This window comes from Aquila chrysaetos, chromosome 6 (assembly GCF_900496995.4).
Source record: "Aquila chrysaetos chrysaetos chromosome 6, bAquChr1.4, whole genome shotgun sequence".
Lineage (NCBI taxonomy): Eukaryota > Metazoa > Chordata > Aves > Accipitriformes > Accipitridae > Aquila > Aquila chrysaetos.
Window position 1 is genome coordinate 23,847,215 of NC_044009.1, and position 14,058 is coordinate 23,861,272.

The 14,058-nt window shown below is 38.6% G+C and overlaps 1 protein-coding gene across 12 annotated transcripts in view; it reads left to right on the forward strand.

Moving 5' to 3' along the window:
* Nucleotides 1–9,295, forward strand: part of CARF (calcium responsive transcription factor) — a 41,070-nt gene extending 31,775 nt beyond the window's left edge. For 5 of the 12 annotated variants that reach the window (XM_030017007.1, XM_030017009.2, XM_030017008.2 and 2 more), the window contains 4 exons: nucleotides 3,461–3,504; nucleotides 4,866–5,026; nucleotides 5,453–5,506; nucleotides 6,611–9,295. The gene's annotated coding sequence lies outside the window, so the exon portion shown is untranslated. Of the gene's footprint in view, nucleotides 1–2,668; nucleotides 3,505–4,865; nucleotides 5,027–5,452 lie in introns of all 12 variants that reach the window. The other 7 variants (XM_030017010.2, XM_030017013.2, XM_030017011.2 and 4 more) reach the window with 6 other exon arrangements.
* Nucleotides 9,296–14,058: the final 4,763 nt, after the last annotated feature.

Sequence of the window (14,058 nt, forward strand, 5' to 3'; positions counted from 1 at the left end):
AAAAAAACAAAGGAAAAAGATTGGCTCATTTATGCAGAGGAGAAAGTGTTAGGAATACTACATGAACATAAAGATTAACATTTTTAAATTGTTAAATTTGTTAACATACATTCAAGGCATTCACAAACATCATCTAAATAGTGGCCATTTAAAATTAATTTTAAATTTTCTTTTGAGTGTTTAAAACTAAAACTTTGAAAAGTCTCACATTGAACTTGGGTTCCTAATACCTTTATGTGCAGCATCTGTTAGGTAGGTGCTGTATCTTAGTCTTACCTTAAAATATATTAACTTCTGTGAGGTTAACTAGCACTGTTAATGCTGTACATTTAAAGCTAATGTTTATGGGTTAGCTTAAATTAGAATTTTCTGACAGGATCATGCTCTTATTAAATAAGAGTCAGTATTTTATCATGCAAGTGCATGGAGAATCTCCAGTTCTTTGGAGTCTCTCATACTTAGCTTCTACACTGACTTGTTTTGTGGTATGCCTTACTCATTTCTGGGTAGGTAAAATCCCACAAGGTTCACCCTTTTGTTTTTGTTGTTGTTAATTGTGAAAATATGTCCAAAATGGATGTTCTCTGCTGCAGTTGTAGTTCCGGAGCGCACAGGCAGCAGTCACCTTTTCTTTTCCAACTCAGTAACTATATACCAGAAAGGGTACCTCCTTCCACGCTGCTGTATTCAGTGATTCCATCACCTTTGGTTTTTCTTAAACTAATGTATTCCAAAGTATATCGCCTTTCTCAATATTACTTATTTTTTGAGAATTGTTCCTCATTTTTGAAAATGCTTATTCTCAAAAGCATAAATTACAGGTAAAGATTAGCAGCAAGAGGTTATTTCAGTTTTAGTTCTCTTCAAAGCAGACAATACATTTGTGGTTGCAGTAAAAGCTTAAGGAAAGAGAAGTTACATTTCCATCAGTTCTTGCTTAGTTCCCTCATTAACAGATCTGTTCTTTAACAGTCACTGTTCTTCCCACCGTGAGCTACAGTCTCATCCTGTGCTGAACAATATTTCTGACCGTACTTCTATTTTTAGTTTAGTGCTCACAGCTGGAGGAAATACTCTTTCAGTCCATCTTGAATTGCAGGCTGTGAAATGAATTTTATAATCTACCCTGAAAACAATAGAAGAAAAAGTTGGGAGAAATTTAAAGAAACAGTAAAGAATTAGTTGTTTTTAAAAGCTGGGGACGAGAGTTGCAATTCTGTTAATCAAAAAATTTTATTTGAAATGCTTCTTCAGCCAATACTTGCATTTTTGTTTTCAATTTCCTTCATTTTCACAGAATTTCAGTTCTTCTGTCTTCCAAATACATATTCCAGTTTACTACTGTGTTGTTTTTAATTTAGTGTAACCTTTCCTCTTTAAAGAATATGTTTACATTTGTTTTGTGCATGTTGCTAATGGGAGGAACACAAACTCATCACCCATATCCAGTCTCTATATTCAGCTTAACACCTTAGTTCACTAATGTCCACAGAAAAAACTCTATTATGTATATGAAAAAATCACAAGTAAACAACACCACTTTCAATGCACTTAAATTTGTTTGCATAGAATACTCAAGGGTGATTTTTCAGAGAAGGCTATATAGCTTGGTACAAAGTAGTTGGTTATTACTTTGTGTTGGAATTGTAGATGGTTTTCTGATGTTTACTTTGTTTTCTTGTGGTTGTTGTGTTCAAGCATTTATTTTGCAAACCTAGAAATCCTGAGATTCCACAGTACTGTAAATGAACAAATTATTCTCCAATTTAACCTTATTGTTGGTTACCCGTAACAGTCATTGGTTGGCTTGACAAGAAGGGCTGTGCTTATGTATGTGCATGCAAAAATAATTTTTTGCTAAAATGTAGAGAAGACATAAAAGAGCACACATCCATAGCGCTTGTTCAAGGCTGGCAGTCTCTTGGATGGAAACCAGTAGTGTTAATGAGTCCTTTTTGCGCTGTTCAAAAATCAAGACTTGGTTGTGTGGTATGAAGATTGTTGCAGTTTGTACAAAATTTAGAGGCAAATGTCTGTATATGTATGTGTATATATATATATATATTTATATAGTAACTTAATGTATAATATTCCTATTCAAATGTAAACTACTTTTAAAGTAATGGTCTATGTTGTGGTTATGGGGGCTCATGGGGAGAAGTAGAAGAGCTACATGAGGGCAGTGGTTTCTGGGGATGAAGGAAAACAAGTAGCACAGGTCCAGGGAGACCAGGTGGAAGAAGGTCCTGAAGATGTGTGAAAAGCAAGGGACCTGCAGGGAGGGCTGGAGGGGGCTGTGCTGGAGGGGCTCCGGGGCCTTGGAAAAGGATTACAAGCCCATTGCAAAGGCTCAGTGCAGCTCCTCAATCTATGCAAGTAGTGGATAGGGTGAGTTCATGGTAGTAATTTAAAGGTATGGAAGAAAAGGGAAACCTGTCCTGCCCTCAAACCCAGCAGAGCTGCTTGAGTTTTGGTGAGTACCAGAGGCAGCTAAATGACCTCCTGTAGTCTGAGACACCCATTCTTATTTTCTGTTATGAAGAAGCAACTCCTCTTGGACCTTCAACCCAGGAGCATAGACTCTTTTCCTTTACATGTTACCAAGGAAAATACACCTTTTCTTCCCAACTGAATTAACTTGCTGCTCTCCTCATCCCTCTGGGTGCAGCTCTGCCTACCTCAAGCACACTCAGTATCCACCCAAGTCTCTTCCTTCACGCTCATTAGGAGGTCCACCCAAGTCCCATGCCCTCAGGCCCACCAGTTCTCAATGTTTCACTGTTACACTGTTGAAGTAGCTGGTGAGTTCACTGCACAAGTAAACACTGGTGAGATTTTTTCCTGTCAGTTTTTCTTCCTGTCTCCCCAGGATCCTAAGTCCCTATGTTCCTTTTAATTTCATTCAGTTTTTTCCTTGCTTGCTTTGGGGCTTATCCTCACCTGGATGAATATCAGGCAGCCACATTTCACAAGGCATTTGTTATATTCACAGCAACCAAAAAGATGTGAGAAAACAAGGAGAAGAAGATAATTTCTGCCAGCTGTTAGGACTTTATATTGAGAAACTGGCCAATTGCCTTTCATACCGCTTGAGTTCCTGGTTCTGGCAGTGGATAGTAGCTGGCTGTTGACTTCTCTGTCTGTTGGCAAACTTACAATTTGCTCCCATATGCCAATTTAAACAGATACGTTTTCAGAAGGTTAGGCAGGAAGAATCTGTTCCATTAGGGATAGAAAGTGTGATATAGCTGAGGGTGGTGCTGTGAAAAGTTACTGCTCTTTGTGGATCTCTGATGAGAAAATTCTCCTTGATCTGCCCTTCCCTTCTGAACAAAGCTTTCTTAGGAATAAACTTCAGCACCTATCCCATCAGTAATGACTATCTTCTCCCAGTAGCAGTGCACCTTATTAATGAATGAAAAAACATTGTGTAAAAACAGGCTGTGTTGATTTTTTTTAGATCAGAAGCTATCCAGCAGGTCTATCCAACAAGCGTCAACTAAGGTATGATTTGGGGGGAGAAGAAGGGGAAGGCAAAAATCTAGTCACATGGAAGACGTGTATGTGGGTTGGTTTGGGGTTTTCTTCCAATGTAAGCTGTTACATCTTAGTATCTCATTCCTTTCCTAATGCACATGACAAATGACATGTTTATTTTCTGAAGTGATTTGATGTGTTTTCTGGAGAGTGTTCAAAGGAGTCATCATAAACAGTACAGCTGTATCATAGAAAGTATTAGTAGTGTTTGTCATCTAGGGCCCCATCCTGTTCTAGTACAGAGGTGATTTAAAAAGCATGGAATGATTTCTGAGGACAAATACTGAGTGTCCTTGTCCTAAGGAGTCTTCCCTGGACGGAAAGTTAGGAGCATTGGATGCTGTGAGAGTAGTTGTGTCAACAGTAATCTGTTAGCCTGCACTAGATAGAAGAAAACTCACAAAAGGCTTGCATATGATAACCTCTATGGAAAAAGTTAACTTTGGATGCTTAATAGTTTTAAGTGATACATGCATAAGGGATTATATGTATCTTGGGGAAAAAAAAAGGAAAAAAGAAAATGGAGACATGAATATAGTTGTTTGCATGTAGTTCTTTAATACAGTTTTAATTACAATTAACTGTGGTTAAATGATGCAGATATTTTAGGGCACATATAATCAGATCTTTTAATGTGGATAATTGGAATGCATGTTTTTATTACCATCCTTAGCTCTCTGCAGTGCAGCTCAGTTGGTCATTTGGCATGTACTGGGCTTCTGCTAATGACAGTCTGCCTGTTTAAACAAGAGCATGCTGTTCTAAGCAAATTAAATTTCTTGCTCTTCCTGATCTTTTTTCTAATAGAGATTGATAAGGCTCATAGGAGGATGAATATCTGTTTGTAGTACAATGATTTCATAAGAGTTAATTTCTGGGTCCTCAGTATGAAGGAACTAGAGAATGAAAACTTACATACTGTTGGATCTGCTGTTTGGTCATTTTTCTAATGTACTTGGATTTCTACAGTGGGACAGTGTTAATACAGCATAAGCTACAACTAAAATACTGTTAAAATTTTAGCTCTATCCTTTGGTTAAATGTTGATAGTTCAGTGGCTCCAGGAAAGATGAGAGACTTGCTTCTGTTCTTTTTAGAATGGTCTTTGTCTCTAGATACTGTTTAAAATGTAATTAGGTATGGCAGCAGGACAGCCAGAAACAGAGATGTGTGTGTTGGCAGATCAGTGGGAGAGGGAGGAGTTCAGTCCCAGTGTCCTCATTCCAGACTAACGTTCTCTGTGCTAGTCCTGAATGCACCCCTTGCGAAACAGTGGTGATTTGTGTTTGTGTTCTGACATAGCTGTTCTTTCTGCTTGCCCACTCAAGAGGTTGTACAAGCCTGCAAGGGAGATCACGAAGAAAGTGTGTAAGATCTTATGGGAGGACGTGCAGGAACAGAATGGAGGAGATTAAAGGTTGATGACATGACTTCTATAAAGCCCACATTCTTTGGTGGAAGGAGGAGGATTTTTCAATAGAGAATAAAAGTAAATCTTCCTTTTCCGAAGTATTAGAATTACTGTCTCTCTCTAATCGGCTTGACAAGATGCCTACTGTCAAATCTCAGTGTTTTTATGAGTATATACCAAAATGTTAATGGATACTTATCCATGCATTGCCATGTTTGCATGTCATACTGAAACTGTAGGCCAGTGGTGCCTCCTGACCTTTGTATTGTCTGTGTACATTTTCTTAAAGCAAATGAAAGCTTGTTTTATAAAGAAAACAGTGGAGAGCTTTTGTTTGAAGTCCTTTCAGATATATGCTTTTTACAGAGTAAGCTTTAACTTAACGTAGATAATGTTGTATTTCTGCAGAAATTTCTTATGAGGAAATACTAGTGTATCTTCTAACCCTGTGATAACCTAAAATATCCAAAGCCTTTTCCAATTATTTTTTTTCTTTTTATCCAGAACAGGAAGCATTCCAAACTGTCCTTCAAAACCACCATGTTCAGAGCCTCAAAGGTTTGGCACTTTTGTTCCTCTGTAGGTGATCTTCCATCTGTGCTGCAAATCACTGTGTTCAGGGTCTTCCACAAAAAAAGAACAGCACTTATAGAACCAAACTTGCACAGGGGAAGGAGTGGGGTGGGGAACAGGGATGACACCAGAATCCTTACTTACCACCTCTCCCATCACATGAGGGCACTTCCTTTTAATTTGCATAATCTGACCTGGTCACTTGATGGCATGTCAATAACAATATCTGTAAACCATAGTTTGTTTATAAACATCTGTGTCACATCAAATCTAGATATGACAGATTTTCTTTGTGCTTGGAATTTGCATTGGTTTAGTGAAACCAATGGTGTCAAATGGTCAAGTCTCAAGAATGGACAGAGCCTTCAGCTGTGAATTTGGTCTTAATCTGAGCTCTAACTGACCTAGGGAGAAATTCTGAGGCTGTGCCCATGTGTTCTGCAGCACTTGTTGAACAGAAGAAAAACCTTCAGTTTCTTCCAGCTCCCAAGAAGAGCTGCGTTTGTGTTTCTACCTGATGCAGAGCTGCTCATATTTATCTCATGGAATTCTGCTCTCCAGCTTAAGGGAAGACAAAGGTCTTCCTGTATGAAAACTTGATGGTCAGTGTACATAGTCTAAGTGAATTGGGCGCACCTAGAACAGTCACCCTCAAGCATGCTGTAATTTAAGCTGTGTTAGGAATGGAAGCTGGTACAAGGAATAAGCAACTGAAGAATATAATAGTAAAAGTAGGCATTCGTGCTCTTCACATAGTATCCTCCTCACACAGTGCCTTTTCTTAAACATCTTGAGAGAAACACTGGTCAGCAGTGGGAAGAAAACAAATCTCAATTTCCGCTCCCCCAGCTTACAGTTTAACAGTGGTTTTGCTAATTTAGCCACAAATTCGGCCTAAAAAATATCTTCTATTCTAGATCTAAGCGTACAGTGTTTAATTCCTGAAGGACCGTGCTAAAAATTCAGTTGTGCTTTGTCAGGTCACTGTTCTTATAGACATAAATTTAACTTTTTCTCACAGATGTTTCTTTTAAAGCTAAAATTAAATGGGAGAGAGAAGTGGAAATTAATTATTTATGTTTCTTACAGATGACACTCCTCAGTTTGCTGAAGTGTGCAGGTGTTTCCTCCTTGACTTCTACTTTTAGCTCTTAGTTCACTATGTGTTGGATGTTTTCTCAGGATCACTTACCTCTGAGAGTACTCCAGATAATCAGCAAGAGACCAGAATGGAGAACAGAAGAGGAAGTGAAGTTTGTAAAAAGCTGCTTGCAGGAGATAGAAAGCTCTCAAAGTTACAGCTCAAGATTGCAGTTTCTTCTGGCTGAAGTGGTTCACTTTAAATGGTAAATTTAAAGTTAATTTAAAGATGTGTCCTGCAGTGGCCCCACTGCAGGACACAGCTGAGGTCATCAGTGAAGCTGGTTGCACCTCTGTGAAAGTATATTTAAGAAAGGGCAAAATGCTGCCCAGCAGAGAGGAGTGAAGAAGAAAGTGAGAGAAACAGTCTTCTGAACATCAAGGTTGGAGAAGAAGGAGAGGGAGGAATTGCTTCAGGTGCTGCAGCAGGTATTTCCCTGCAGCCCATGGAGGACCTCATGCCGGAGCAGGTGGAGATTTCCTGAAGGAACTGCAGTCCACAGAGAGGAGCCATGCAGGAGCAGGCTTATGCTGAAGGACTACAGGCTGTGGAGAGCCCACGCAGGAGCAGGCTAATGCTGAAGGACTGCAGCCTGTGGAGAGCACCCATGGTGGAGCAGGGGAAAAGTGTGAGGAGGGTGGAGTGATAGAAAGGAGCTGTTACAGACTGACTGCAACCCCCCATTCCCCTTTGCCCTGCACTGCTTTGAGTGGGAGGGAGGTAGAGGAGTTGGGGGCTGAAAGTGTGAAGTTGAGCCTGGGGAATGAGGGGAGCATGAGGGGAAGGTGCTGTTTTAATTCGTATTTGTTTCTCAGTATTTTAATCTATTTTAATTGGCAATAAATTAAAGTAATTTTCCTCACATCAAATCAAGTACTTGAAATTTATATCTGGACTCAAGTCACAGTGGAAAGTACTTACTGATTTCTCTTTGATCACTGCAAGCCATTATTGCCTTTAATTTTTTAAGTAGGACACAACATGGATCAAATTTTAATTTTTAAGAAGTCATTCTGTGTGTAGAAAGGAGTGCATCTTGTTTGAATCAGGAGTTGCATTTCTGGATGTGTTCTGGTTAGGCCTTTCAAGTTCTGCTTATTCACCTTTTCACTAGAGTAAATCTCAGCTGCAGAGTCTACTCAGGAACAGGTCTAATCCATTACATTTCTGCTGGAAAAGGATACCAGCCATATTTTTACAGGTTTGAGCATGGGAGAATCATTTGGAGGAAAAGATGATGCTCCAGCAGTAGATTCTACTTTATCTACCTTGGTAGTGGTGTTCTTAGAGATGTTAAGGATGCAGCATCTTCACGGCATTATATCTAGCTGTGCTTCAGAAGGGGGCAAAGTTTGGGGTGAGTGGCATCTTTGGTGAAAGCAGTGTTAATCTTGGGAAAAGAAATAAGCAGAGTTTGGGTATGAGATTTATACCCCTGTGCTTTTCAGAGATTATTTTCCTGAATGAGAAGGGAACTTTCTTTAGAAGGTAAGTTTTGTATGTGGGTTCTTATACCACCTACCAAAAATATCTGGCACTGGCCACCAAGGGTGTCTAGACCACCAAGGGTGTCTACTAGGTGACATGACACACTTAATGGTTTCTAATAGGGGCACTGTTTGGAATACAAAATTGATGGATATCTTCCTAGCATTAGCTAAATTAATCTTTAATTTCTTCCCCTCTCTTCACATCTCTCTCTGAGAGGAAGATTCTCTGTTAAAAGGAACATGGTGAATAGTTAGTTGTCTGTATGGAGGACACAAAGCTATTTGTGGTAGATAAAGAAGACTTCTTTGATAATAAATTAGATGAGCTTCAGAAACAATTGCACTGTCATAACTTCATCAAGTAATTTCTTCCAATTATATCACTCACTTTTGATTATTGTCTTACTGTTTGCTTATTGTATAATCTATTCGATAAGCTTTCCTGACTATGTCAAGGCCATAGGAAAAAATGCATGTAACAATTCTCTTTTCAAGTTCTGTGAAAGGGAAAGGAATTCCCCATTTTGGAACTCTTGGGGACAGCCATGCTTGCTTAGCCACCAGCTGCTCTGGAAGAATACATGATTATCCATGTTCCCTAGCTACCAAAAAATCTTTTGCACTGATATACTCCATAAATTTGTGAACTTGAATCAGGCAAAGTGAATTTGGCATCTTTTTTTTTCAAAAAAAAAAAAAAAAAAAAAAAAAAGGCAGGCAAACTACCCTGGAACCAAATTTAGCATCTTCAGGAGCTGTGACCTAGGGTTTATTGGTTGCAATAGTAAAAAGATCAATGTTTTCATAGTGAAATGTGGTTTTATTCAGCCAGTTCAATCTATGAAAAAAGTGTTTCCATTCGTTTTATTTCAGACTTGTGAACTTTGCAAAATTATCTGAGAGATCACTAGTGAGATTAGCTAATAACTGCAAAATGGAAAAGTTTCACTGTGGACAGGTGGTAACAAAAGATACCATAAAGTCAGCCAGCATAATTATCATTAGTAAGGTAAGATCTTTCAGACATTAACTACAGGCTAATACTTTTGGTGGTATGCTGACACTTATTCTGATGCTGCAAACAAAAATAGTGATTATAAGCCATTGCAGAAAGAACTGGGAAATAAAGCACTTTGGAAAGTACCAGTCTGTGGTGGGTTTGGTTTCTCTTGGCTTTGTCATGCTTTTACTTAGTGTTCAGCTCCTCTGCATACCCTGTGTAGGGCCTGTGTTATCCAATCTTTTATGTAGAATAAGTTAAAATAAATTAATAGTTAACACATAGAGCATAATACATAAGTTCTTCATGGCAAGATACATGATATTTCATATATTTTCTAACAGAAATAGTTAAAGTGTTTGAATATTATTGGTAATTATCAGAAGACATTTGAGAGAAACTTCACATGTTCTATATTCACTCTTCTATCTGTGTTTTGCTTTTGGAATTGATGAATTCCCATTTCTTTGAGAACAGTTATTAGCAATGAAGCAACTATTTTCAAATGAGCTATAGGTTCCTGACTGCAGCAGAAATAGCTTCAGGTAGTGAAACTGGAACCATATTTAATTTTGAGTGGCCAGAATTTCTGAAGAGAGGAGGCACTGGAGCCACCTCTGCACTCACAAAAACATTACCTTTTGGTCATAATTTTATAAAGATCAGCAAGGTTTCCAGAAAGGTTTGGATGGCATCATACACAAATATAGTATGCTGTGAGGCAGCAATGCTTCCTGCTTTGTTATGAGATGCCTAAAATACTTTGTGTTCATTATTTAGTGTCTTGCCACTGACATACCAGCAGGATGATACAAAGAAGAGGGTCCGCAACAAATGTTTTGTTTAAACCCAGAAACAGAGGCAACAGCTGGCATATTTTAATTTGTTCCATGGATAACTATCATGAGATATTTGGGGTTTTTCTCTCTATAGCATTGTCTGGTGACAAAAGGTAATTTTATTTGGAGGATTTTCTAGGATCCAGGACCAGGTAGTGCTAATAATGTTACAGATTGTTAATACTGCTGTTTGGGCACTTTTTCAGATTTCCAGTTTGCATAATTTCTTCAGGGGAGTTTTGTCCACACATTCCAGTGGTCATGCTGTTTCTGGGATGTGAAGTATTGTAGCTTTGTTTACTAATTTAGTCAGAAAAGATTTGTTTGCCATTACTTAGATGATTTACAGAAAGGTTAGTACAGATGACTGTCTAGATAAAAACTAGTTTTCCAGAGATGGAGTTATTTAAGGCTGCTGAGAAGGCAACACTGGCTTAAGATGGTGTCCTAGTTTCAGCTGGGATAGAGTTAACTGTCTTCCTAGTAGCTGGTACGGTGCTATGTTTTGAGTTCAGTATGTGAAGAATGTTGATAACACTGATGTTTTCAGTTGTTGCTAGTAGTGTTTAGACTAATGTCAAGGATTTTTCAGCTTCTCATGCCCAGCCAGCGAGAAAGCTGGAGGGGCACAAGAAGTTGGCACAGGACACAGCCAGGGCACCTGACCCAAACTGGCCAACAGGGTATTCCATACCATGTGACGTCCCATCCAGTATAGGAACTGGGAAGTGGGGGCGGGGAATTGCCGCTCAGGGACTAGCTGGGTGCCGGTCGGTGGGTGGTGAGCAATTGCACTGCGCATCATTTGTACATTCCAATCCTTTCATTATTGCTGTTGTCATTTTATTAGTGTTATCATTATCATTATTCGTTTCTTCTTTTCTGTTCTATTAAACTGTTCTTATCTCAACCCGTGGATTTGCTTCTTTTCCCGATTTTCTCCCCCATCCCACTGGGTGTGGGGGGGGAGTGAGTGAGCGGCTGCGTGGTGCTTAGTTGCTGGCTGGGGTTAAACCACGACAGATGGTGAGTACTGACATGTTGAGGAATTGGAGGGGAACAATTTTTTGATGTCCTTGTTGAATCATAGCATTCACCAAGGGCTGATAGCTGAAGGAGAACTTCTTTTGCACAGGTCAGCAAGCATTTATCATGTTTGCCCGCAGAGTAAAAAGTGAACTAGCATTATTAGCTACTTGACCAGCACTTGCTCGGATTCCTTCTTGCTGTTTTAGAATGAATGGTTAACCTTTGGCTACATGAGAAGTGAAATCTCCCAACTACATGTTTTGGCTGTCTTCTTGGTGATAACTAGCTGTGTCAGAAATTTCTAGAAGAGAAGCAGTGGAAAATATTGAAGAAAGACCTAATGAAGTCTGTACCACAAAGAAAATGTGCATCAAAAGTAACTCCTGCTTTTGAAAAGCCCATAGGACGTGTTCTTAAATCCTGGAGCATGAATCAAGCTGTCATTGTGGACCTGAGCATACTCTATCGCAAATCTCCAAAACCCTCTCAGCAGCACCCAGGCAAGTTTGTTCCTGTTAACCCCAAGCAAGGAAAGGAGTCGCTAGTTAAGCCACATACTGAGTTAATGTATAGTGTTATTTTACCACATCCATTTAAAAGGGTTGCTTGAGAAAGCAGTTTAAAAGCACTGATGCAGTCAAAAATTGAAACTCCATTTTTAAAAGTAGAAGTTGAAAAAATCAATCTGTGTTCAAATTTGTAGTTCCCCCTGTTTTGCATTAGAGGGGAGACAGAGGGGAAATAATATTTGCTTGACTATTGCTACTTTCTTACATCTGTCATCCCTCCAGGACTGCCGCTGTGAACTTAAGCATCCATACTGTTTTTTTTCCAGTGGTAATTTACTTTTCATTATGATAAGGAAATATGTCTGTGTCCTCAACCATTTTCACCTGTGTTTTCTTCTGTGGCATACACCTTTCAGGTGAAACATTGAGAGTCTTTTTAAGATTCTGAGATGCTTTCATGTTTGTATAGCCATTGAATACAACTAGGAGTAAAACTAGATGAAACTCTTGTCCCCCTTTCAGTTCAGGTGATAAGTTCTGTGATGTAATTGCTATGATATTTAAAGTATGTTGGTTGATTACAGCTGTAATAAATGCTGTAATCTTTGTAAAATTTATGCTTCCAGGTATTTGGGAGGTTGATACTATTGAAATATGGTAATCGGAACCATAGCACTGTGTTCTGAACATTGCCGGGGTAAGCTGATTAAAGTTTTTGCTGAAACATGAAATATGGAGTAGACATTTCTGGCAAGGTCTTGATTAGTCTCAAGGGTTATTTTTGTAGCATTGAACTTAAAGGTAAGTAATCAAATCATAAAGACATGCTCTTCCATTACATTAAATCTCTTGAGAGATTTTGAGACCTACTTACACTTGCAACAGGTTTATGCTAGAGAAATGTCTCTCTGGTACCTTAGTGATATTCCAGAAGCATAATGATCCTGTAAAAAGTGATCCTATGAAAAGGAAGATAGCTTGGAAGAGATGATTAGTGGAGATTTTCCTGGACTATGTATATGTGTAAGCTACTTGTGGAGAAGTCTTAACGCATGAGGAATACAGGGCTGGAATTTTCCCATGCTTAGATGGGAATCTGTCCATGACCTTCACTGAGATTGGGCCACGTGATCTCTGGAGACCCCCTCCAGTGTAAGTGACTCTGTTCAGTCAATCTGTGTTGTCAAAAGATGATAGAAAATGATCTCTATGTGTATAGAGTGCACTAGCAAGATGGACAGAGTCACTGTAGCTTCTGATTATTCCACATCTTTATCCCCCCATTAATGCCCAAGTCATTTATTGCAGAGTATAAATTGCAAGGAGTGTGCTGTATTGTGCAAGATATCTTGATGTAGGCTTTAGGGTTTTCCATTTTATTTGACCCAGTTTTGTGCTTGAGCAATTAACACACTTCTAACATGCTGCTGTCTGAGGAGAAAAAACTTACCCTGAGAGATGTCTATTTAAATGTACCCAGAGAGATGCTGAAGTCTCTTACTTAGTACCTTGAAAGAAAAATGAGGTGATGAACTTTTAAGTGTCAGGAATCTATGAACTGACATGAGATTCTTCAAGAAATTGGGAACCTAATTATTCACAAATACTAGGCATTTGTAATGTAGGTGCTTAAAGCAGCAAAAGCACCCAACTGATCTGACCTGTTTTCTTCTGTTGTGAATTTAGCTTCTGCTGTAATAGGTAAATGTGATCATTTGCATTCTACAATACTTGTTCTTTAACAGAAAAATATTCTATTTATTAAGTTCTCAATAGATGCCTACCATGTCCAGATATAGGCCAGGTTATTGCTTGAAATCTAAGCCAAACTGGTAACGATCTAGCAATTTATTTACTCCTGTTATGACAGAATCTAGTTTTAGGTTGGTGCCCAGAAGTAATAATGCCTGAGAACAAAAACTAGTACTAACTGATATATCCTTCTTGAAAGTTTCACTTCTAAAGACAACTTCCTGAATTGCTTTAAAGCATGCTAATAGGAAATGTGAGGAAGTTTTTCTTGCTGCATTTGTTCTCAGGATGATAAAGGTACACACACCAGTGTGTGTACTACAAAGAAGATAAATTGACAGTTCCTCTGTTCCTTTTGAAAAAGGGACTTCCAATAAAAAAATTAAAACAATCATTTAAAGTGGAGAAAAAGAAGTCATTCTTTCTAAATACACTGTTAATCTGCAAAGGACATGTCCACAAAGTAGTATTGAGATCAAACATTACTTAGAATGATAATTTAGAATATCCATAGTTACATTACTGTTTTTACGATCTAAACCTTTAACATAGAGAGTACAAGCTAACCATGAACTGATGGGGATAAAGAATAACAGGATATTCTTTGGGGATCTGGGGAGGGTAACATCCCTTGCACTTTATCCTGAAATAATCCGGTACTGGCAACTTTCAGTGACAAGTTATTTGACTAAATGGGCCAGCGGTCTGATTGATTTGTGCCAGAAAGGAGTGTTAACATTGACTTAAGCTACTATGATGAAAAGTACCATTCTTTTG